Genomic DNA, 25,110 nt, shown 5'->3' with positions numbered 1-25,110 from the left:
GCATGTTTAGAGCTGATGGAAATATATTCACCTGGTGAGTCTAGAGAGGGGGCGTTAGAAGCTTGGTCAGTGAGGGCGCCGGGGGAGGGAATGGCAGGGAGGACATTTCTGTCTGCCTGGGCCATGATCCTAGTGTAATGTCTAACAGTCAAGGGTAGTCGTAATGGGGGAAAAGTCACACGGGGCCCTTTGGCCATCATGGGGTGAAGTGGCTCATGGGCTGACTATAGGCAGGGCCATAGGCCTCTAGCCCACCTGCCAGGGCCAGAGGTCAACTGTGATGCTGGACTGAACTTTTAAGTCCTGGGACACGACTGAGATGCCCCAGGGAGTAGCCTCGATGGGGCTTCCTACACATTTGGGGGGTGCGCCCTCAATGAAGCCTCGCCCACCACCCCCGCCACAGCCCTGCACAGGCCTGTCCTATAAGTTCACAGATGTGCGTGCATGTTCTCAGCACGGCCTCTGCCGGGGGAGCTGGGAGCAGCTCTCTGGGTTCCGGGGACAGGCCAGATTTATGGTGCTGGGAGAAATATTTAGGCCTGAGACAGTTTGGTTGTGTTAATTATGGAAATCTAAAGATAATCTATATTTAATGCTGAATTTTGTCAAATTTGCTAAAGAATTAGGGGAGCATGTGCAAACAGTGACACTTCAATGAAGAACAAGGTGCAATTAAACTCTGAAATTTACAGTGGAATAATTGGAGAGCATGACAAATATAGTTATCAGCAGCAACTAATTAGGGGTCTGCTCGAGGTTTCTGGGCTTGATTAATCTTGCCTAGATGCTAATAAGTTATGTTGGGCAGCTGATACCATTTGTCGCCTCCTACTTTCCACCCTCTCTCCAGAGCACTTGGGGGGTGGGACCGTGGCCCATACGGGTCCATCCCTAGTACAGCCTGGCCTGAAGGGGAGAATGGGGGCACCAGAACCCCTCTACGGAGACCACCTTCCCCAGGTAAGGATGGAGTGAACACCTTGAGCCTCCCCTGCTCAGGCATCCTGGGGTCTTACTGGTTGGTAAGTTCTTCTTGGTGTCTCACTTGAGGCTTGTTGAGATTGAGGGAGAAGGGTATTGGAGGCTGAGTTTTGGGGTCCAGCTGAGCCTCAGTGGGTCGGATTTGTTCCCTTGTTGACATAGCTCAGTCTGCCTCCCACCTCCACCTCCCACTCCATGCCTTGTGGGAAGGGGTGTTGAACCCTCCCCAACTCCCCCCAGATAAATTCCATGCACACCCTTCCTTGGCTAGACGCCCCCCTCCTCCTTCCCTTCCAGGTCTCAGCTAATCTTCTTGCTGCTGATTGTGGCCAAGCCTTAGATCCACTGATTAAAGTTTAGGGCTGAGCTGGCACTATTACCCGGCTGGAGTGTGGCCAGTACCCTGGGCATTGCTGCCCGGCCCAGCTGTGAACTAGCACCATCCACCTCCTCTCTGTCTCTCACCCAGTCTCTGATTCTGTCTCCTGTCCTGGAGCCTCCCTCAAAACCTCTGCTCTTGTCCCATCCTTAGAAGTTCTCCTGTCTGTCAGGCCCCTGACTTGGCCTCCCCCCCTGGGTTGGTGGGGCAGGGACCCCATCCTGGGCAGCCCCCTGCTATCTCCTGCCTTTACTCAGTGTCACCTGGCACAGGACGGGGACTCCAGTTGGCAGCCTCAGATGAGGTTGGTGAATCTAAAATGGGAAGTTGGAATGAACTGCTTTGTTTGTTTTTTTTAATTGAAGTATAGTTGATTTACAATGTTGTGTTTCAGGTGTACAGCGTAGTGATTCAGTTATACATATATATTCTTTTTCATTATACGTTATTACAAGCTATTGAATATGGTTCCCTGTGCTGTACAGTAGGACCTTGTTGCTTATCTATTTTATATATAGTAGTGTGTATCTGCTAATTCCAAACTCCTAATTTATCCCTCTCCCTTTCCCATTTGGTAACCGTAAGTTTGTTTTCTGTCTGTGAGTCTCTGTTTTGTAAATAAGTTCATTTGTGTCAGTTTTTTAGATTCCACTGCTTCTTTGTGAATGTCTTCCATACGCCAGAACTCAAAGCATGTGTGAGCGTGTGTCATAGGAGGCTGGGCCCCTGACGTGGCTGGTGGAGAGACTGCTGGGAGGGGGTGCAGGAGCGGGACAGGGGCCTATGGAATGCCTCCCCGTGGTATCTGGGCTCCTGGGAGGAGGGGGCTTTGCTTCCTTGAGGCCTCAGTTTCTCTTCCTGCTTGTGGTAAAGGACCTTTGGGGTCAGACCCACTTGGGCTTGTGTCCCAGCCCCAAGGGTCCTGGACTGTCCCTAACCATGCCACATCGGTTTCCTTCTTTGAAACAGGGATAATGACTTCAGGGCATTTGCCCCCAGCATCACCAGGACTGAGCAGGCCCTCAGTAAATGGGGCTCCCTCCCCACCTTCTTCCGGCCCCTTCTTCATCATTCAGGGGACTCACATCTGTTCAGTCAATGTTGAGGCCTCGACTGAAGGAGGCCAGAGTGGGACCCAGGGTTGGAATCTTCACCCTCCCTGCCACCTGCCTCCAGGCGGGGAACCCACACAGCTTGAGGCCTGTGTGCAGTGGTTAAAATAGGGCTTGTAAGGTCTCCAGCCAGGCCGTGCTGAGGTGTGGCTACTGTTAAAGGAAAGAGCCCCCTTCTTTGTAGAGCCCGAAGCCTCCTTGCCTCCATTCTTTCTCCAAATGATAAGCCTCAAATGCAAATCAGATCATTCCTGTCCCTGCGCAGAAACCTATGGTTCCTCGTTGCCTCCAGAATAAAGTGCAGACTTCTTAGCTTCAAGGTCAAAACTAGCTACAATCTGCCCCAGTCTGGTTCCTGTTTCCTCTTGGGCCCCTGGAAGCCCCTTTTCTCTACCCCTCCCCCCATCTAAACCCTCTTTCGGCACCTGACAGTCTGAAGGCTTTTATTGGGGACGGTTTCCACTGCCCGAAATGTCTTCCCTCCTACTCCCATCCCAGGCCCATCTTCTGGGAGACCCAGCTCAAGTCCCACTGGCCTCCCGCCACCCACAAAGCCTCCCCTGATGCTCCATGTGCACCTATCTGTCTCTCCCCGACCCCCATCTGAATTCCCACTGGTTGTAGTTTTCCCTTGTAGTTGTGTCAGATTTGTTCACCAGGGGGCGATAGATGCTGCGGGCATAAGCCAAATGGACCACCCTGCGACACTCCACCCCGCCGCCCCCTATCCCAGGACTGGCTGCACCCTTCCTTGGGCGTGCCTCTGCTGTGCTGTCTTCTGGACTTAAGGGCTGGAGGATTTGGGGGCAGGGCATGTTTTGCTCCCTTCTTTGTAGAGCTAACACCCTTTGAGATTTGGATGAAAATGACCAAACTAGCCTCTTTGTTCAGTGGGGCAAGTTTACCTGCTGTCGTTGACGTCCTGGGTCCCCAAGGCCAGGCTTCGTTGACCCATTTTACAGTTGGGAAAACATGTCTTGGTCACTGCTTCATCTTAGACTGTCAAATCACAAAGGCAGAATGCATTGGGTAAATCGAGGCTCTGAGCAAATTTGCTGAGGGTAACATGACTTCCAGGTTAGCAACCTTTCCTCTGCATCAGCTTTTCTGATCATTCAAGACCCTGGTCTAATCCCTCCCTGTCACTGTCACAGCCCTGGCTCTGAGGCAACTGCCAGTGGTGCCTTAGGCTTCAAGCTCCAGCCTCTAAATCTTCATGTGCTGTGTGTCTTTGAACAGGTTCACTAGCCCCTCTGAGCCACAGTGTTCTGTAAAATGGTCAGGTGATGCTGACTCACTTCTTTGTGGGGTTATCATAGGATGAAAAGAGATGATGTATGCAGAGACCCCTCTCCGCTAGGATGGACCCCTTGCAAATCTGGGCTGAGACATTCTCCCAGGGACTCTTGGTCTGTCACCTGGAGCTGGGAGGGGGACACAAACTCCTGCAGGTCTCATTCAGCCCTCCTCTAGGGGAAGGTGAGAGATCTGGGAGGTTCCTCAGGTGCCTCCAGCCCTTGCTGCTGCTGGAAGTGATCCATCGCCATGGCAACGTGGGCCAGCAGCCCCATTGACCTCACTTAGGATGATTACCTTTCGGCAAATAAAATAATTGTGTTAATAAAGAGGCTGTTCACCCCCGCTTCCCTCTCCCCGCTGGGCCTATTCCCCATCCCCACCCTGGGGGAAGGAGAGGCCTCTCCCACCCAGTTACTGGCCCGTGGAATGCCTTCCTTGTGGACAAGTTGTCGGCTGGGACCCTGACTGGGTTTTAATTTTTGCCAGTTTTAAGCATCTCCCACCCTCCCCAGCTTGTCCTCGGCCTCCTTGCCCTGGTGGCTTAGTTGAAGTTGCACAGCTGAGATAACACTGCTCTTCCTGTTTTCCTTCCACGCTCTGAGCACCGACTGGGCCTCCCAGCTATCGTAGTAAAGTCTGCTTACTGAGGGCCTGCTGTGTGTTACACACTTTACAAGTGCCTTCAAAAATGGCCTCTTTATTCCCTGTCACAACTGTGCAAATCAGGAGCTTCGGCACCACCTCACAGGGGAGAAGACTGGGGCTCTGGAAGGGGGAATGCTCATTTGGACGGGGCAAGAAACCTGGGTTGGTCTCGCTTCTGGGCTGGAGAATGGGCTGTCCTAACAGGGTGTAGCATTTGGCCTGAGAACATTCCAGTTCAGCCACTGGCTGCCATACACACTCACCATTGGCTTGGCGCTGGGCTGGGCTTCTAGGGGGAAGAAGGGGGGAATAGGGCCCCCAGGAGTCCAGGGCCAGGTGCAGGGAGGAGATAGACATATGCACGGAAAATGGAGATGCAGGGTGCAGCGTGACCAGTGCTCTGGGACCAAGAAAACGGTGGAGACCCTGCTCAAGGGGCTGTGGGTCCCCGCGGGGGTGAGGAAGAGGAGGCTGGCCTTATTGAGCCTCTGCTAAGTGGCCGACACTGCTGGATGCCTCACGTTTATCTCACACGGTGCTCATTACCACCCCCTTTCACAGATGAGAAAATTAAGGCTCAGAAAGCTTAGGTGAATTTTTCCAGGTCACACAGCTGGTGTGGAGCAAGTTTTCAAACCTAGATTCACCTGACCTCCCTGCTGCCGTGCTCAGTGCTCATTTGACTTTATCAATCAAAGAAAGAGACCACAGGATGGCGCATAGGCTCCACACACTTCATTATTTGAGGCTCTTGTTAAAAATGCTTACCAAAGAGGGGTTACTAAAACTGGGAAGTTTGCTTTCTCACCAATGAATGAAATACGTGATTAGGCTATATGAAAGCTCATTTTAAGCCTTACAGTAATTACTAAGTCCAGGCTTTGCAGGCAGTGCTGTCCTGTGAGAGGACAAAGCTTCCAAATTGTGAGGGGACCATCCTGACTGGGTTCTGAGGTCTCTCTGTGACTGGAGGAATGGTGTCACGGGACATTATGTCAGCAGGCTGGATTTGAGGCCATTTGGAATGACCTTCCTGGTCCTCACCCCACTCCCCAAGCCCATGAGAGGAGGCCCTGCCCCAGGCGAAGTGAATGGCTGGGGCAGGAGCTGAGGTGCCTGCCGGGCACACTAGGTGGCGCTCTGACATTGGTCAATCCTCAGAGCGCCTGGCTGTGCGGTGGCCGGAGGGCCGGGTGGGAAGCAGGAGTCACTGGACGTGGCACCGGGGCTGGGGCTAGGCAAGGGGCACTGGAGATGGCAGCAGCCAGGCTCGGGGTCAGGAGCATCGTTCCTCCCACTTGTGACCCGTGGTCCTCCCCTGGGCCCCAGGCGGTGGGGACTGAAACAGGGGCAGTGGGAGGGGCAGAGGTGCTGTGTCGGGGTGGAGGTCCGGGATGAGGCTGGAGCAGCCCAGGGGTGTGTGGGTGACCCTGAGCCGGGAGTCCTGTCATTGACCACTGAAGCCCACGTTCTAAACTCAGGGCCCACCTAGAGGCAGGGTCTGCCCACCTTACCTGCCCTGGGACCTCAGGGCAGGTAAGAGGCTGGAGAAGAGGAGGCCTCCAGCCTCTATTACATAAAGCTTTGGGAGATATTGATGGGGGAACAGCTTTGTTCTCAGGGCAAGATGCAGGCACACGACATGAATTCTTGTCCCTGTTTAGCTGTGTCCTAACCATGTGACGGGGAGCAGGTCACTCGGACCTCCGCTTCATTCTTTGTGACATGGGCATAATTCTCAGTGTTGTTGGGAAGCTTAACCAAGATTGTGACACACAGGCACTGGGGGCGCCCAGGGGAGGCGTCTCTCTTGGCTGTCAGTTTGCAGAAGCGGCATGTTGTATCTTCTTTGCCTGCAGGCCCAGTAAATTCTCAGTGATGTTGGCTGATTAACAATGCCTGGGGGTGGGGGCAGCTGGAGTGGGCAGTGTTCCAAAGGGGCATTCAAGCCTCACTCTGTGGGGAACCATCCCCGAGAGACACCTGCGCTCAGATTTTAGCATTTTCCCTGCTTAGAAATGTACCCCTTGGAGCCGGGCCTGATGGCTCAGCAGAGCTGTCCTGTGTCCCTCCCCTCGCAGGCCCCTCTCTGCTTGTTGGGGGCTCTGTGGGATCGAGAGAGAAAGGGGTCCCCAGCACAGCCTTGGGGGTAGAAGGAATTTGAGGGGCCTCTTTTCCAGCAGTCTGCCCCCACCTCTGGCACAGGTAGGGAGACTGAGGCAAGGGGGGCCCACTGGGTCAAACCACAAATCCCTGAAAGCTGGTAGGTGTGGGGAGTGAGGTGGCAGGTTGACTTCCCAGCCTCCTTGGGGGGACCTGGGGGATTCTGTGATCCTGGACTCCTGGGGGAGACATGTCAAATGTCTGGCTGGAGACGTGCAAGGAGAGAGAAGGGCAAGGATGGTCCTGGAGGAGAAGCCAAAGTCACGGGCAGTGGGGGCAGACTTAGTCGATAAACGTGCTGCAAATATTCAGTGAGCACCTTAGTGGGCCACGCACTGTCACAGGTGCTGGGGGTTCGGAGGACCCACGTTGAGGGGGGTCGGTGGAGTTAGGCTGCTTGAGGCTTGGCTCTAGGTGGACTCCTCAAATCGCCTAACAGCTTCTAAAGGCCTGTTTCATCATCTGTGAAATGGGGATAATGATAATGTTCCCCTCTCCCCACCCCGCCATGGGCCTGTGTGATGTTAGAGGCCTGGCAGGTGCTGGGTGCCGGGCCCGGCACTGAGTGGACGTGAACGGCTGTGGGTCTGTCAGTATAATCATGGGCACTTGCTCTGGAGAGTGTGACCTTGACTAACTCGCTCACCTTCTGCAAACCTTGGGTTCCTCATCTAAGAAATGGGTTCATAACATCTGCCCTGCACACCTCACAGGACCCTGTTATGAGGTTTAAATCAATTAAGATTATCTATGGGGCAGGGTCAATTTAAACGTGTGTGTGGGGGGGTGTGTGTGTATCAGAGACCCCAGCCTTTGTGCTCCCTCTATCCTGCAGGCCACCTGAGCCCAGGTGAGCCATCAGATGGACGCATGGTACCCTGGCAGTTCCTGTGAGGACGTCTGATCCTGGAGCCTTGGGGCTGGAACCGAAGGCGCTGGCAGAGATATGGAGATGAGGGCCAGGCTGAGAATTGCAGTGTTTCTCCAAAGGCTTAGGGAAGTCAGGAAGTAAATCTCAGAGACTGAGTTGGGATCAGCCCTTCTCCCCACCCCAGCTCTGGGCTGGGAGCTGGCAGGGCTGTCTGCCAAGGTCAGGGGGTCCTCACTCCCTCCTGTGAGCACTCGAACACCCCTCCCCCACCAGCCTCTCACTCCAGGCCCAGTTCCTGCTGCCCAGCTGCAGAATGACCCAGGGGTAAATACGACAGTGGGGCCCCATCCCAGAAGTCTTTGATGTCTGTGCCCATGAGGAGAAGGTGCCTGGTCACTTCCTTTAGTTTCATTAGCACTCCAGGGCTCCCCAACCCCCACCCACCCGCCTGCCCACAGCTGGCTGAGTGGTGGAGCTGGTCACAGATCAGCTTGGATGGGGCCTCCAGAAAGGACCAGGAGAGGAATCTCACCTGGGAGAATTAGGATTGGGAGCAGGAAAAGAGCTGTAAGAAGCAATGGGGTAGAGTAGGAAGAACATGGGTGTTGGAGTCAGCCAGCCTGGCTTCCAATCCTTGACCAGCTAGAGGTGTCCTGGGCAAGGGAGGATGGCAGTAGGGTCTACTCTGTTGGGTGGAGATGCAACTTTCATGGGGTAACCTGTGTAATGTGCCTCAGACTATAAATCCAAGCTTCGTTGGTGGGTTTGGTTAACCTGGATTTGGGCAACCTTGTGGCCTCCCATCCCCCACCCCAATTACTTTTCTTAGCTCATTGATTGATTGATTAGGTGAAAGGCATCGCAGGGAACAAGCAAGATGGCATTCATTTGGGGAATAGGGTGTGAGCAGAAAATCCCAGAGTGTATTTCCTTTCCAGGATAGCAGAGAAGGAAAAGGGCTTTTCTGGTTGGGAGATTGCCTGGCCTTGTGAAGGAGGGAGTGCTATTAAACTGACTGATGGAGAAGGGACAGGGGTGCCTGCTGGGAGGGATGAGCACGGGCAGAGGCCTGGAGGTGGAAAAGCTGGGGCACATCCTCCAAACTGCAGATAGGCTGCTTTCCTAGAGTGAGACGGAGCTGAAAGGAAGTTGTCCCAAATTCCTGGATTATTTTTTTTTTTAGCAAGGATTTATTTATTTTGGGGGGAGGGGGTAATTAGGTTTATTTATTTATAACGGAGGCACCGGGAATTGAACCCCAGGACCCTGTGCATGCTAAGCACACACTCTACCACTGACTTATACCTGAATTCCCAGATTATTAAAACCAAAGTGGAATGCACTGGGAAGAGAGTAGGAGGCTGAATGATTTGGATACTTCCTAAAATGTTCTGTCAAATCCCTGGAGGTGATTTACCTCCAGGTGACCTCAAGGTGACCTGCCTCCTCTTTCCTTTCCCTCCACAATGGAGGCTTAAAAAAATATCAGTGAAGGAAAATGTCCCCCTTATCTCTTCTCCACTCCCTCAGCTTCACACTGTGCCCTCAACCCCATTCCCACTCCTCGAAGAAGAAAGATGGGGCAGGAGGAGGATTGGTGGGGACAGGTGGACCCAAACTGTCCTCAGATGCTAAGGAGGGACAGCCCTGTGTCAGAGGTGTCTGTCTGCGGCCACGTTTTGTCCTTGGACCCCCAGGGTAGATACACATCAGAGAGGATTCTGTTCTTTGCGGGAAATACTCAGGCCAAGTGATGAACATTAAACCGAGCTCACGGCACTCTTCATTCTTCAGCCTGAGACCCAAGGAAGGAGATGGTGTTTGAGCAGCAGAGATGGAAGGAGGAGGAGGAGGGAGCCAGCTGGCAGAAGTGCTTTTTCATTTCTGGTTCCTGGCAGAGCCCGTCCCTACCTGACAGCACGCAGGAGGCAGAACACGGGCTACTAGGAGAGGAGACACTTCGGCCCTTTTTCCCTCCCTGCTCTGGCTCTGGCTCCCTCACTCTCTCTGCCCCTCTCTCCCCCTCCTCTCGCAGGTGACTCCTTGGGCTCCTCTGTGCTTCTGCAGAGCTGCATCCGGTGGGGGATGATTTTTATTCCTTCTCATTTTAGATGGAGCTTGGGATTCCTCACCCCTAGCCACTGAATGTGACTTTGGTCCTCTTTGGGGGCCCAGGGGTGGGTGGAGAGCCCACATTTCTCTCTCTCTCTCCTGTCTTCCAGAGCCCAGCCCATCCTTTATTTATTTTTTTTAATGGAGGTACTGGGGATGGAACCCAGGACCTCGTGCATGTTAGGCAGGTGCTCCACGGAGCTAAACACTCCCCGCCTCCCCTCCAGCCTAGCGCATCCTTGTTGGGCCACCCCATCTCCAGGGGAATCTTTAAAGCTCTGGAACCCCTCCTCCCATATCCTGTCTTTTTTCTTAAATGGACTTACTCCAAAAAGGATCTAAAGAACTTTAATTTCTAAACATTCACATTCTGGTCAGTTCTTTCTGGATTTTTACTGCCTTCAGGGGTATTTTTTTGTTGTTGTTGTTACCTGAAAAATCTGGAGCTTTGGGACCAGATTTAGCACCCCCTCTTCCCCTGCAGCACTGGGAGGGAGCAGGGGCTTTGATCGCCTTTGACAAATGGAACAACAGAGGTTCGTGAACAGCATTACTTCTGAGGCTGGATTTGAACCCACTTCTCCCCTGTTCTCATGCAGGGCTCTCTCCCTGGGGGCTGCATGCCCTCTGGGTTTCCTGCTTTCATCTAACATCCACTCGTAGACATTTTCAGGGTGGCAGAGCCCCCATCTTGTCATTTGAATGGTGTCCCATCACGTTGATGGGTCGTCCCTTTGTGTGGTCACTCCCTCGTTGTTGGGTATGGGAGGGTGTCTGACTTCTCACGGTAATAAATGCAGCTGCTGTGGGTATGATGCTCAGATTACTTCCGTTGTCGTCTTCACCTCCAGGATGTTCCATGAGTAGGTTCTAGGGGGCACCCAGGGCTCTGCCTCCCAGCTGGGGTCATAGTGATCAGTCCTTGGTATCTCCATCCAGAAGAGGTTACACCGCCCCTTTGGGAGCCAGCATACTGGTTCAGTGTCGATTCTGTGTGTGCATACGTGGCATGGCCTGGACCCACTTCACCACTACATGGCTACCACCAAGGGCTTAAACAGCAAGGTCCTACTGCATAGCTCAGGGAACTATATTCAATAGCCAATAATGAATGCAAAGAATATGAAAAGGAATATGTGTATAACTGCATCACTATGCTGGACACCAGAAGTTAACAACATTGTAAACCGACTATACTTCAGTAAAAACAAAACAAAACAAACAAAAAACCAAGGGCTGGAATGACTCAGAGTATAAATCTGCCTCAAACATTGGCCAGGGAACTTAACAGTAGCCAGATGGCCAAGGTCACCAATAGCCGGCTGAACATGGAACTGCTGATGTGTTTCCCAAAACAGGCAGCAAGATTTAGGGACTGAGTGTGGTTAAGTGGTATAACCATAAAGTTCAGTTTTTAGCCGTAACACGTCTGTTTGGGGTAGAGCCTGCATTTCATGAACAAAGAGCGAGAAAAGGGATCAACTACAGGAAGGGACCCTTCTTTCGGTTCCAGTGGAATGGAGGTTGGTGGTTCAGGTGGTGAATGGGTTTGGAAACTTAGATGGCCCTCCAGGGGTGTGAGGCTCTTAGGAGTTGGCAAAGGAGGGAAGCAGTCCCGGAGGGATGAGGAAGGGGCAGACCTTCCCATTTCAGCGGGAGGTGAAGGCGCAGAATGGGCCATGCCTGGGGTCAGGATTGGATCCCTGTGGCGCTCCAAGCATCGGAGCCAAGCTGCCTCCTGGTTTTGCAAAGCATGGATATTAAGGGTGATTAGTAATCATGACGTGTGAATAATAAGGGATGGTTAATTGTCCTGGTTATGATGAACAGCAGTCACTGGGAGAGGATGTGAGGGAGTTGGGACCCCCCCCACCAACACACACACACACACACTCTCACACTCACATGTGATCTGTTCTTGGCAGCTGCTTATGAGACCACAAAGCCAGCAAGCTAGAAGGGTATCAATATTTTCAAAAATTGAACTCAATAAGGCAAATTTTTAATTTCACTGATAATTTTTTTTTGATAATTTTCTTTTATGCAATTATAAAGCAACACATGTTCCCAGCAAAAAATTTGGAAAATACAGAAATCTTAAGGAAGGAAATAAAACCACTATAAATATTTTGGTGTACATCCTTCTAGTCTTCTATGTGTACACAAATATAGCCATAAACAATACTGAAAACAAAACAAAATAATTAGGATTATACTCTGCATGATGTTTGGTAACTTGCTTTTTTTGTTTTAAACTTACAAGTATTTCCTGCACCCTTCTCCATGCCATTAAATAGTCTTTAAGAAGATGCTTTTTTTCATGAGGCAACCAGTATTTTGGGCAAAGGGGAACCCATTAAACAAGAATTCTATCCTTTCCAGCCTCCTCCAGTTGGAGAGGCTGGAGGTCTTCAGGACTTCGGGAGGGTGATGCTGGGGTGGGGCAGGGGAGCTCAGTGAGCCCTCTGGATTTGGGAGTGGGGCTAGGAGGGAGTCTGGGCTGCCTTAGAACTTGAGCTTGATGGAGGAAAGTGTCTTCTGGAAACATAAATATTTTTTTCACACTCAGTTGAGGACAGACAATAGCCAGAATCCTCAATGGGCGGGCATTGATGCATATGTTAGTCCGTGGTCCCGGAGACATTTTGAACCCTTCTGAGTCTCAGTTTCCCCATCTGTATGTAGAGGAAACAGTTCCTACCTCTTGCCACCTCCCTAAGGGCTATCACCAAGCCCTGAGACACAAGTCCACTTACCACGTGGAGGAATGTTGGCTCTGGGGCTCCCATCAAATGGAAAGAGACGGAGTGAACCTCCCGGTATAGAGAGGGGACCACCTGTGTGACCACCTTTGGGACTGACTTTCCTGTGTTTGAGCTGCGGAGCTGCACCTGCAGTCTCAAGGGTCCTCAGAGCTTCCAGTGAATTCCAACTGCCTCTGAGAGGCCATGCCGGGTCCTGCAGTGGGACTTCGGGACCCCGAGCTGGTGCCAGGGTGCAGGAGGGGCAATTGTGCTGCTGCCTTGGGGCCTTGTTCTTGGGAAGAGGTTGCAGCTGGAGCCACAGGAACCTCTGTCTCATGGTTGGTACCTCTGTGAAGAGAACACCTTCTGGTTTGATAGAGATTGAGGGATTGAGGGTTAGCTCCCCCTTCCTAAAAATGGGAAGCAAATCAGGAGACAGCTGATGTCAGCCCGACCTCAAGGGCTTTCCCACCAACACGAAGAAGCCTTAGCCCCACAGAGCTCTGAGGCCGGCTGCCTCTGCCTCTGCCTTGCTGGGCACCCTCAGTGTTCATGGGCTGAGTGTTGGGGGAGGGTTGGGAGCACCACTGGCACTTCCATCTTCATCACTTAGTATTCTTCTGCAATTTTATTTTTTAATTTAATTTTATTATTATTTTCTAATATTACATTTACATTATTTTTTAAGATGAGTTTTAAAATTTTATTTATGGGGGAGGTAATTAGGTTTTATTTATTTATTTATTTAAAAATTTTTTAAAATGGGGGTACTGGGAATTGAACCCCCAACCTCATGCATGCTGAAGCATGCACTCTACCACTGAGCTATACCCTCCTGCCTTTTCCGCAATTTTCATTCACTCATTTATTCACCCACTTGATAAATGAGAATTATCCACATCCGTTTTCCTAAATAGCACTCCTGCTACCAACAAGCTCTGGGACTATCGGTTAAGGTGCTTCACCGCTCTGTCCTCAACCTCCTTATTTGTCAAATGGGGCTATTATAATGGTACCGATCTCACAGTGTTGATGGGAGGACTGGAATGAAACTGTAAATGTACACTGTGCTTCGAACAGTGCCTGGAACATAGTCAGTGCTCAGTAACGCTCAGCTATCATCATCATCATCGTCATCAGTCACCATCACTACTGCTGCTCCTGGTCTGTGTCAGGCACTGGGTGAAAAGATGATGAAAATGACGGAGAGCTAGTTCCTGCTCTCAGGGGGTGCACAGTCAGCTCCAGGAAGCCCTTAGGTCTGGACAACGTGCTCTGGGAGCACAAAGAAGAGAATGACTCCTGGATAGGATTTTGGCAGGTAGCTCCCCCACCCCTCAGCTGGGTCTCCCACAAGATGTGGACCCTTCCCCTCCAAGAACCAGCCCAGTGTGTAGCCTTCTCCAGTTTTAAAAAGCCAGGCCGGCCCCTCCCCCAGCCCCCTCTCTACCGCAGCAGCACACAGGCTGTTTGGAGAGGTGACAAAAAATTAAAATTAAAGCTAAATTAAAAAGAAGATTCCCATTTCCTCTCCCCATCGCACTTTCCACCTTAATTTTATCGCATCTTCCTTCTCGTTTTATTGACTTTTAGAAGCATTGCCACAAGATTTAGTGTGGAGCAGGAGGGGAGGTAATAAATGTGGTACTGCTCTTGCCTCCAATTAATGCCGCTGGGGTGTGTGTGTGTGGGGAGGGAGGGAGGTCGGTCAGGGAGAAGGGGGCCGTCTCTGGGTATGAAGCCCCTAGGAGGAGGGGCGCTCCAAGACCACGGAGGTGCGGGAGATAACCCCAGGGTGGGGACAATGTTTGCTTTTGGCTTTTGTCCCCTCCCTGGGCCCGTTTCCCGGTGACCCAGAGAAAAAGAATCAGCCTGAACTGTGCTAATCAGGCCAGAAAACAGAAATCAGAATTTAATCTCCTTGGTAGGGTTTTACAAACAACTCCAGAACTCTCCCCTCCCCCCAAACTCCACCCATATTTCCTGGGACTGAAGATTCCCCACCCATCAAACAGATTTTTATTTAATTTTATTTTATTTCACGCTCTGTTGGTGCAAGCCAGTTTTCCCTCCTCCCCCCCCCTTCCTCTATTTATTTTTTTCCTATGCGCCCCCCCAGCCCCCAGTCTCTAATATCATTTTCACCCACCCACAGCGACGCTGCGTGTTTGTAATTTTCTTCTGACCCTAATGGCTCCGGTTTCCTCTCAGTATTTAAGCGGAACAAGACAGAGGTAAGTGGCAAATAAACAGCGGTTCCTATTTACGCTGCCAATTTCGGTTGATGGTGGAGAGACTGCCTTGAAATTAACTCTGCTGCTGTCTGCGCCAGGGAATGTCTGCCAGGCGCGGGGAGCAGCGGGCTTCGGCCGCCCATTACAGCCCCTCCCGGTTATCCGCTGGGGTGGCACGATCACACCCTGGGTGGGTGGGTGTGGAGAGCTGCCGCTGGAAGAGTGTGTGTGTGTGTGTGTGTGTGTGTGTGTGTGTGTGTGTGTGTGTGTGTGTGTGTGTGTGTGTGTGTGTGTGTGTGTGTGTGTGTGTGTGTAACAGGCCCCTCCCTTTCTTGGCTTTGGCCTTTCACCTCTGTAGACCACTGGTTCTCCCACTGTGGTCCCCTGGTCAGCAGTATCAGCGTCACCAGGAAACTTGGTATAATTCAGATTCTCCAGCCATCCCAGACCTACTGAATCAGAAACTCTGCGGGTAGGATCCAGCAATCTGTGTTTTTAAAAAACAACTTTATTGAGGTATAATTCACATACCATAAAACTCACCCTTTTAAAGCATGCTATTCAATGATTTTTTAGTAAATTTATCGAGTTGTGCAACCATCACCACAACCCAGTTATAGGACATTTCCATCACCCCAGTAAGATTCCTGATGTCTGTTTACAGTTAATCCTTTCCCCACCCCACCCCCACCCCCAGCCCTAGGCAACCACTAATCCACTTTCTGTCTCTATAGATTTGCTTATTCTGGATGATCTTTTGAGTCTAGCTTCTTTTACTTAGCATAATGTTTTGTTTTGTTAACAGCTTTATTGAGATATAATTCACATACCATACAATTTACCCATTTAAACTATATAGTTCAGTGGCTTTTAATATATTCAGAGTTGTGCAACCATCACCACAATCAATTTTAGCCCATTTTCATTACCCCCAAAAGAAACACCACATCCCTTAACTGTCATTTCCAAATTCCCCTATCCCTCCAACTCTAGGCAACTACTAATATACTTTCTGTCTCTAATAAGTTTGCCTAAAAAATCCTATTCTGGATTTCATATAATGGACTCATATAATATGTGGTCCTTTGTGATTGGCTTCTTTCATTTAGCATAGTGTTTTCAAGTTTCATCCATGTTGAAGCAGTATAAAAGCTGTTCAGTCCTTTTGATTGCTGAATAGTATTCCATTGTACGGATAGGCTACATTTTGTTTAACCATTCACCACTTGATGGACATTTGTGTGGTTTCCACTTTTTGGCTATCATAATAATGCTATGAAAATTCTGTCCCTAAAATTCTGTGTGCATTGAACATAAGAAATCCCTGTTTGAATCTGATCATGCTAGACTTGAAGACCACTGGTCTAGGCTTCATGCCCCATCTCTCTTCTAGATCTTTCTTTCGCTCTCCATCTTCCCACACCAAGTCCCTGTGTCCAGTCTCCCCCTTCTTTCATCCCTTGAACAAACATTAACACAGCACTTACTGTGGGTGCCACGTCCAGGTTAGGGTAAGCCCAAGGAATAAAGAGAGAGGTACAGGTGCTTCTCACCCTCCTTCCTACCTTCCCAAAGAGCAGGCCTCAGACTCCTAGGCAAAAAAAAGCCCCCAGAGCCCCAGCTCAGACCATCCAGGGAGGTGAGGGGCGCGGGGATCTACCCCTTTCATAGCTCTGGGGATAAACCAAGCAGACCTGCAGGCTCAGTAGCTTGGGAGTCTCACAAATCTGGTTCTAAACTAGTTTCTGGAGTGTGACTGTGGACATTTCCTTAACCTCTGGCTGCCTCAGCTTTCTCCGCTGGTAAAGGGGATGTGCTGTTGGCTTCGGGGATGCCCGGAGTATCACTACATGGTGTGGATCTGCCGGCTAATATAGCTCCCTACCCTCTACCTCACCCCTTTTCTACTGAAAAGGGCACCCAGTGTGTCACTTGGTCGGCTGCTCCCCACCTGGCCAGCCTTCCCTCCCAGAAACCCACTGCCAACTCCTCCCCTCTGCGTACGCAGCCCGCCTCCACTATCTCCCTGTCTTGGCTTTCCTCCCCACCCTTCCCAGGAGGACGAGGCCTGGGGTGCTTAAGGCCCCGGGCGTCTCTGAAAATGCCAGGTCTCGTGGAGTCAGTGGGTCCAACCTGGCTGCGCCCAGGGCGTTCCCGCCGCGTCCGCTTCCCAGCCTTGTGGCGGCGGGGCCTGTCTGTATACCCCCGACTCCCTGGTGTTTCAGGAGTGCCTGCCCAACGCCTAGACTCCCTTCCTCGAAATTGAGAGTGTCCCGTTCTTTCAGCGGGTGTGAAACCAGCCCGCATCCTGGTCGCCAGGGACCTGCTCGGCCTCCATCGACGCGCTCCGCGTCCAGGGAGTCTCGGTTTTAGCCCCTAGCCCCTCGCCCCTCGCCCCGGCCCCTTGGTCTCCTTTGACCCCGCTCTCGCCCCACTCTGGGCGCGGGGTCGGGGTCGTGTCTTTCCCTCCCCAGCACCCTCTTCCTTATCTCCCACCTGATCTCCCTCCCGCTCCTGGGCCGGGAGAGGAGCGTTGGGGTTCTCACCACCCGCGCCGCCCGCCCCGCATTAAAGCTGCTCATTAGCGTGTTTGTTTTTATTGGACGCACAATAACCATAATGGGAGCCGGGCACGCGCTCTCATTACAGCTATGAATATTCATAGCGCAGGGGGTGGCTCTCGGCGGGGCGGGGGGCGCCCCGGGGAGACGCGCCCGCGGGACTGAGTGCCGGGGGTTGGGGGGGGAGCGGGGTGGGGGGGGGCAGGGGGCGCTGGTCTCGGGCGCCCCGGGGCGCGAGCGCTGGTTCCGAGAGCAGCCGAGCCAGGAGGATGAGTGGGATCTTGGCCGCGGCCGGGATCAAGCGGTCCCCGGAGCTCACAAACCAGAACACCAGCTACAAACTTCCCTCCCGTGCTGTACCTTTTTTTTTTTTTTCCTTTTCTCCCCCCCCCCCCTTTACTTTCACCTTGGCTGCTTGGCGAAGTATCTAGTGGGTGATTTGGGATCTAGAGATGGCCCCACCGCACAGAGCGGACCCCACAAGGCTCCCTACTTCCCAGGCCTCCGCCTAGGTCTTCCTGGCCGTCTTGGTTCTCTTCTCCTCTCTCACTGTTACTCTGTTATCTGGGCTCTTTTTCTTTGTCTTCCCATCCTCCGGTCTTTGCCACGGAAAGTTCCTGTTACAGAAACTCCTGGCGAAGGACAACCGAGTTGGGCGCCATAAAGGGAAGCCGGTGCCTTGTGAATTAAGAGATTTAGTCACTTGTGGAATGACTTTATTTTATAGCGACTTCCTCCCCGACTGAGTGATGTTGCATGCATTGGTTGTATTTATAACTTAATAGCTTTTCTCAATTTTATTATACTTTTTATGATACTTGTGGCTTTATGGGACTTCATAATTTTTCTCAGATTCATTAAATCCAGCTGAGGGTGGAGCTAATGACAGGGGCAGGTACCAGATTCCAAGGTGGCAAGTGAGCAGGTAGGGTGTCACCCTCCCCAACCCTGTCCCCCTCAGGCATTCAGCCTTTTGCTGAGTGGTGGTGATGGTGATGGGTCTGTGGGTGATGGGTCTTAGTTTTCTCCTCTGGGGCCTGAGATTCCTAAGAGAACCTACCAGAGAGACAAAGCCCCATCCAGAGTGGTCCCACCTTGGGTCATGGACTGCGTCTGATCGGGGCTTGTCCTGGGCCCTCGCTCATTCTTTCCAACATGAATTCCTAGAATCAGAGACACTTCCAGCCCAGAGGTCCAACCTCTTCCTTGAATGGATGGGGAAACTGAGGCTCAGAGAGAGAGGCCATCACAGAACTAGGGACAGGCAGAGCCACACCTCCCTCCTCCCAGTCCAGGCCTCTTTCTACTCCTCTCTGCTGACTTCTGGCAAAAGCTTTTGGACTCCTTAGCTCTGCCCCCAGTTTCCCTCCTGCCCCCAAGTTTTATGTCCAGTTAAGATCCTCAGAGGGAGACTATAATTGTAATATTTAACATTTCTAGAGCCCATGCATTACGTCCTTAAATTTTCACAACAACCCTGCTAGAGCAGCTACTAGTATTTATCTCCATTTTACAGATGAAGCAACAGAGGCTCAATGAGATTAAAATATTTGCTCAGGGTTGCACAGTATGTGGCCATGCTGGGGTAGAGAGACCAAAGGCTTCTATACTTTGCAGTGACCTTATCTATGTAGTTAAAGATAAGTGGATTATTTGCAAAATTTCCTAACGCCATCCCTCTCCAGGAATTCTCTTTTGGTTGGGAGGTGGTGCAGATAGACTGGAGGATGAGCCAATCAGAGCAGGGGCTCTTCATTCCAGAGCCATGCCCCTGGTTGCGGGAGGGGGTGGGAAGGCAGAGGAAGAAGTGGGTCAGCTGTGGGTGGAGAGGATGTTGGGTGCCTGTACCTTCCCCACAGTGTCTCTGTCACCCTGGCTACCCCTGGCATCCGGGAAGATAGCAGCTACTGTTTGTTGGATGGATGACTTTGGGTGCTATTCCCCTGCCCTGCTCAGAGTCTCCCAGGGGCCTACAGGCCCCTTCTATTTCTGAGGCTCTAATACATTTAAAAATGAAGAAATGCCAAAAAAGATTGTGAAAGTGTCATCTGATTTACAGTCCACAAGTTAACACTTTTAACTCACAAAAGACAATGCATATAATTGTGCTCTAACAAAATCATTTCAAGATGGAGACAATTATGAAAGTGAGATAAACTACAGGCTTTTTCGTCACCTGTTTTGTTCCCGGCCTAGAGCTCCAGCAGCTGGAGCAGTGGCTGGCACACAGGAGGAGTCCCAGCATGTTTGCCGCTCCTCTGAGGAGTGAGTAGTGCACTCCTGGCAGTGTAGGCAGATGAGATTCCAGTTTAAAGCAGTAAGAGAAACACCTTTGAACCCTGCTGGAATGTCCCTGTGGCTGTCAACATAACCCCATTTGGAGATCATGACAAAAGTGTAAATTGCAGCCTTTGGTGGCTGTGGGGCGATAGTGCTGTAGCCATCCTGCTCTCCTCCCTCCCAACCCTTGCACGATATCAACCTTGGTGCTGCCACTCTGCCTCCCTTCCCGGCCCTTCTCAGGATCTGCCTCCCTCAGGGAGTCTTCCTGGGTTGACCTTGCCAACTCATAACTTCCTGGCCCCGTTGCTCAGAGGCCCCGTCTCAATCAGAGGCTCTTGGACCCTCGGTCTGTGGATCATGATGGGAGAAGGAAGCCCTGGAGTTCTTACGAAGGGTTCTTCCGACCCTCAGAGATGCCTCCCATTGCCACCAACAGAGTCTCTGTCTTTATTTAATCTTAATGTCTGTGTTTTAATTTTTTTCCCGAAGAACATGGTGATGAAAATTAAAATTCCTTTAAAAGTGTGCCTGGATCTATGGTAACTTTGGGTCACTTTGGCACTTTTCTTAATTTACAGATGTTCAGAAGTAGAACCCCTAGTGTGCTTGTGAGTGCCTGTCGTTGGTGGGGTATCGAGTAAATTTTGGATGCTAAAAAAGATCTCTGGAACCTAGAGAGTTGGACACTCCTGCTTCAGAGAATGCTATCTTGGCTTGTTCTGTTCACAAGCTGTCAGGTGCACCCCTCATGTGGCATGGTGGTGATGTGACCAGTATGTGCTCACAAAGTGTGTTCATTTTCTCAAATGGAACTGGCAGGAATAAGATCCCTGAGGGCAATGGTGGAAAGGGTGTGGATCAGGGGGCCTGGGTTCAAATCCACACTCTGCTTCATCCTAGCAAGTCATCTCGAGCCAAATCACAGCCTCTCCAAGCCTCAGTTTCCTCACCTGTAAAATGGGTGGATTAAAAGTCCAGTTTCTTAAAGGGGTAGCGATGACGAGTTAAAACCATATAAGTTCTAAAGTGCCAAGTCAGTTGCCATGGCGGTTGCCACCGCCCTTCAGATCTTTCACATCCGTGCAGTGGGCACACCTCCAGTCTGCTGGAGACCCAGAAAATAAAACGTTCCTCCAGCTCCCGCCTTGAAGCTCCCCTGACTTGTGGAGGCTGTACTTCATGCTCACCCTGCTCGTTGCCTCCATTACAGACCTCAGGTACAGGGCCCTCAGAATGCATTTGTAATTTTTATTGTTATATCTTTTAATTTTATTTTGCTCTCCCCGCTGTCTTGAGCCTGGGAGATAGGGAGCTGGTATTTATGGCTGCTCCCACGACCTACCTCTTGGAATGTATGTATCAGTTAATTTAATCTCCCCTGCTTTTATTTAAACTGTTTTTCCTGATTCACGCTCTTTACTCTCTATCCACAACTCCCCCTCCCCTCTCGGCCCAGCCTCTTTTCTGTGTCTGTCTCTGGGCTCTGTCCCAGTCCTCCTTTCTTTCCCCATTCATCCTCCCCATCCCCCTCCTCCCTCTCCTCCCCTCCCCTCCCTGGTCTCTCCCCTGCTCCGTCTTGCCTTGCCTCTGGCCTGGGTCTTTCCATTCCTGGGTTCTGGGAGTGTGAAGAGGCCTCTTACACTTACACTGAGGTTGCTACAGTATTTTCCTGGTCTCTCTCTCTCCTCTTTCTCTGCCCCGTTGCCTGATTGACATTTACAAATTACCCAGCTGAAAGTGTTCAATCCCTGACCCGCCTGTTTCTGTTCAGCAATGAGTGAGATTTGCAAGCATTTTGTCATATAATTACTGCAAATCCCTTGAAAATTTCCACAACAAGGCCAGATGAATGGTAATTTGGGGGCCTCCAGCCCCCAGTCGTCTCGCCAGTTGACGTTGTCTGCAGCCAGAAATGCAAACCAGCCTCCAAGTCTTTCGTATTTATTTGTTTATTTATTATTGGATGGGGGGGCGTGTTTGTGTGTGTGTTGGGGGGGGGGGTCCCTGGTTGTTTTGCTTCTTTCCTCTAGAGATTTCTGGGAAAAACTTGAACAGCACAGACACAAACACTCCACCTTCTTTGTGGTGCGCGTGCTGGAAAATGTTTGGATAGGGAGATTTATTTGCTTTACACGGGTGTATTTGTGCTGATTTTATTGTATTGACTGGGCGCATTTTTTTCTGCGTTCCACTACAGTTTTATTGTGTGCCAGTCTCGGGCATACATCACCTGCATTGTTTTCTGCAAAAATTACGCCCCGTTTCACTGTGTCTTGATAGGACTTACATTAGCACCTAAGTGGGGAGATTTGCTGCTGCCGTAGCTGCCCTGTTGCCTTGGGCTGCCCCGTCTGGGCAGCACCAGATACTCTGGGCTGGAGACATGGGCACCGGGGCTTCTGTGGCTGCCCTTGAGGGCCCTAGACCTAGGGAGGGGGACGGACGATGGAGGAGGTGATTGGAACTGGCTCTGGGGGAAAGGTCAGTGGTCATGGGGTTGAGGGTGGAAGAGGCCACAGCTGGGCAGTAGGATGAGAAGGAAAGAGGTCCCCAAAGACGGGGACCCTGTTAATTTTTCTGTTTCCTGCCAGCATTTGCTGGGTTCATCTCTGGGGAGCATTTATGGGCCTTTCATGGTCTCCTCTGGGGACTGATGAGCATGACGGAGACCCTAAGTCCCACACTTAGTGTTGGCTGACCTCTTCCGGCATGGCTTCCCGCTCCACTTTACATCTGGGCAAGTGGTGGCATGGAGAGACATGGTCACTCACCTTGGGTCACGTACTTAACAAGTGGTGGGTGGGGATTGGAACCCATGTCTTCTTGACACCAGGGTCTGCTACTTACCCCTTGGGAAAGCCCAGGAGGAAGGAGGCATGTGCCTAGGATGGTAATTTACAGCAGGGGGCTTTAAAGCTGGAAAGACTCTTAGAAACCATCAATCTACCTCCTGAAAGACGGGGAAACTGAGGCCCGGGAGGGGTCAGCAACTTGCCCTAAGCCAAAAAGTCTGTTGACAGTCAGGTGGAGGAGCCTTATTTTCCTTCTTCTCCTGGGACTGTTTAAACAGCTGCAGTCCGATTTGGGTGTCTGCCTGGCCCCTTCGTGCTGTGAGTGATTTTCTTTGTGTACTTGTGTCAGGCAGAGAGGGGAGTGTGCCGCGGCCTGATTCAGTGGGTGAGATGGATCGCCTGTGGCAGACTGGGCCCCCACCGTCCCCCAAGGTGGCGGTAGACCTGGCCTGTGGCCTCCCCAGTTGTCCTGAATCCGTCTCCCCTCTGACAGTGTTTTAGTGGGGGGGTCTAGGATAGATTTGGGTCTGCCCCGTTCCTGGGACTCCGACAGCCCTCTTCTCACACCCTGGGTGGTCAGTGAGCACACAGGAAATGCAGAGGATTGATGTCAGCATCTCAGCCCCTCCCCCAACTCCATACCTTTTTTTTTTTTTTTTGGAAAACCAAAGGTTACATAATGAAATTAAGAGAAAATATGTCTTCTAATAAACTGTATTTCTTCATGGTAAAGCCCCATTTTTGAGGCGAGGCTGTAATATATCTAGAAATGTTCTCCCTTAGATATTAGCCATCTCTTCCAGTTAATTGTTTTTTCTGTTATATCAGAACCTCGGGACAGCAGCACCACCTCCACGAGGGTCCTCTGGAAGGAAGCAGCCGAACGGCAGAGGCTGGGGCAGGCTTGAGATGGGGGATGTGTCCAGGCCCAGCAGGCGCAGCCAGCTCCTGGGGACAGCGAGGGGAGGAGAAGCTCTGGGCACAGCGACCCCTGCAGGTGGGGCCAGAGAGGCCGCTGCTTCTTAACCCGAAGGTGCCGGCGTGTGCCCCGCCCTCCTGCACACACATACACGTGGGACCCAGCCCCACGTACGCAGACGTGCTCACGCCCACAAACGTGTAGGCAGACACTGCCACATGCAGACCCCCACTCAGCTGTGTGAACTCGTGAGTGTGCAAACCGCGTATATATAAAACTATCGAATTGAAGTCAGCTTGTGGCTTCAGAGTCAAGAAACCAGGTTCCAGCCTTCTCCATCCAGCTGTGACTCTGTGTGGCCTAAGGCAACTCCTTTCCCTCTCTGGGCTCCGTTCTCTCTCAGTGGCAGATTGACTTGCCCCAGATCTCCGTGGTCCTCCCTTCTCTCCACGTGGTTGTTGATTTTCACTTAGGGTTTCTCAGAAGGAGGCAGGAAGGTTCTCTCCCCATTCCTAACCTCCAGCACCTGCTCCATCTTGTGTATTTAAGGTCCCCACACTTCCTCTGACCACTCTCAGTCCTAGCGGCCTTTCCTCCCCACGCCAAGAGGCCGTGGTGTCCAGAGGAGGGCCCAGTGCCGGCCACAAGCATGGGAAAGTAGGCAGTGGTGAACTGACCACACCTCTTCCCTCTTCTCAGCGGCTGCCAAGGGCATGACCAGACACGCCTGAAATTTGGGTCTGGCTGGGAAGCTTTAAGGGGTCTCCTGGGTGCTTCCACCCCAATCCTGATCCTCCTTTCCCTGTGAATCTCCATGCAGTGTCATGGCAGGGAGAGCTCACCCCAGCCAACTTGGAGCCACACTGGTGCGGGATCAGCAAAGGCGGAGGGAGGGATGGGGCGGCAGAGGGGGAGAAGCGGAGGGAACAGCGAGGCTGCGGAGGAGGCAGGGCCGATAGGGAACGTTCGGGATTCTCTACCCAAAGGGCACCTGTGTCTCCCCTAGGGCGAGGCTCTTGACTCAGTTAAGCCAGAAATAGAAGCATAAAGTCTGGGGACAGGTATTTGTGTTCCAGATGGATTTACACAGCATCTCCGTCTTATCTCCCCCTAAATTAACACCCTCAGCGGTTAGTGGGGAGGAAGAGGGGAGAGCAGGGTGGTAGTCAGGAGCAACCCTCGTCTCCCTCCCTCATCCTGAGTTAATGCCACTGAAGAGCTCTCCAGGGCCAGCGAATCACCCACATAATTATCCCTGGAGGTAATGGGCTTGGAGAGGCGAGGGTGGGGTGGGGATGCTGCGGGTAGTGGAAGGAGCGCGGGACGGGACGGGACGGGTGCGGGGGTTATTGAAGCTGGGGGAGCAGAGTCTTCTCCCTCTCCGTGGGAGGTGGACAGGGGACAGGATGTGGGTGCTGGGCAGGTGTGGGTCCCCAGCTGCCAACCCCCACCCCCAACCCCCCACCCCACGTCTGCTTTTCCCACAAGAATTGGATTTGAGGGCTGGGTTTGTCTTCTACTGTCTAGTTTGAAACCTTGTGTTTGAAACCTAGTTTGAAACCTTTGCGTGCGTGCGTGTGTGCGTGCGTGTGTGTGTTTCAAGGGTTTTCTAGTTTGGGGGGATAGGAGGAATAGAGGGGGTGGGCTGAAACTAGGTACAAGCTTTTTAGGTTCTGCTCCTCCTCATCAAACTCAAGTTCTTTCCTTGGAGGAAGATGTGTAGAGAAGGGGTGTAGGGTCAGAACCCTCTCCCTTCCTTGGTTTAGGAGGAAAACTGTAATCTAGGCTTCCAGCTTGCCACCCTCACCCCAACGACACATTTCTTAAAATTGAAATATAGTTGATTTACAGTATTGTGTTAGTTTCAGGTGTACAGCAAAGTGATTCTTTTTTTTTTTTTGCAGGTTATAGTCTATTATAGGTTATTACAAGATATTGGGTATAATTCCCTGTGCTAGACACATTTCTATTTAGAACTTGGAGTGAGTGAGTGAGTGAGTGTGTGTGTGTGT

At 51.6% G+C, this 25,110-nt stretch overlaps 1 long non-coding RNA gene across 1 annotated transcript; it reads left to right on the top strand.

Moving 5' to 3' along the window:
* The first annotated feature begins 793 nt into the window (after nt 1-793).
* On the top strand, nt 794-23,141 carry LOC116669261. The gene is made up of 3 exons (XR_004326597.1): nt 794-963; nt 14,465-14,543; nt 23,008-23,141. It is a non-coding gene; the product is annotated as an uncharacterized LOC116669261 (long non-coding RNA).
* The last annotated feature ends 1,969 nt before the right edge of the window (nt 23,142-25,110 follow it).

This window comes from Camelus ferus, chromosome 16 (assembly GCF_009834535.1).
Source record: "Camelus ferus isolate YT-003-E chromosome 16, BCGSAC_Cfer_1.0, whole genome shotgun sequence".
Lineage (NCBI taxonomy): Eukaryota > Metazoa > Chordata > Mammalia > Artiodactyla > Camelidae > Camelus > Camelus ferus.
The sequence above is the reverse complement of the archived record's forward strand: the minus strand, read 5'-3'. Positions and strand labels throughout refer to the sequence as shown.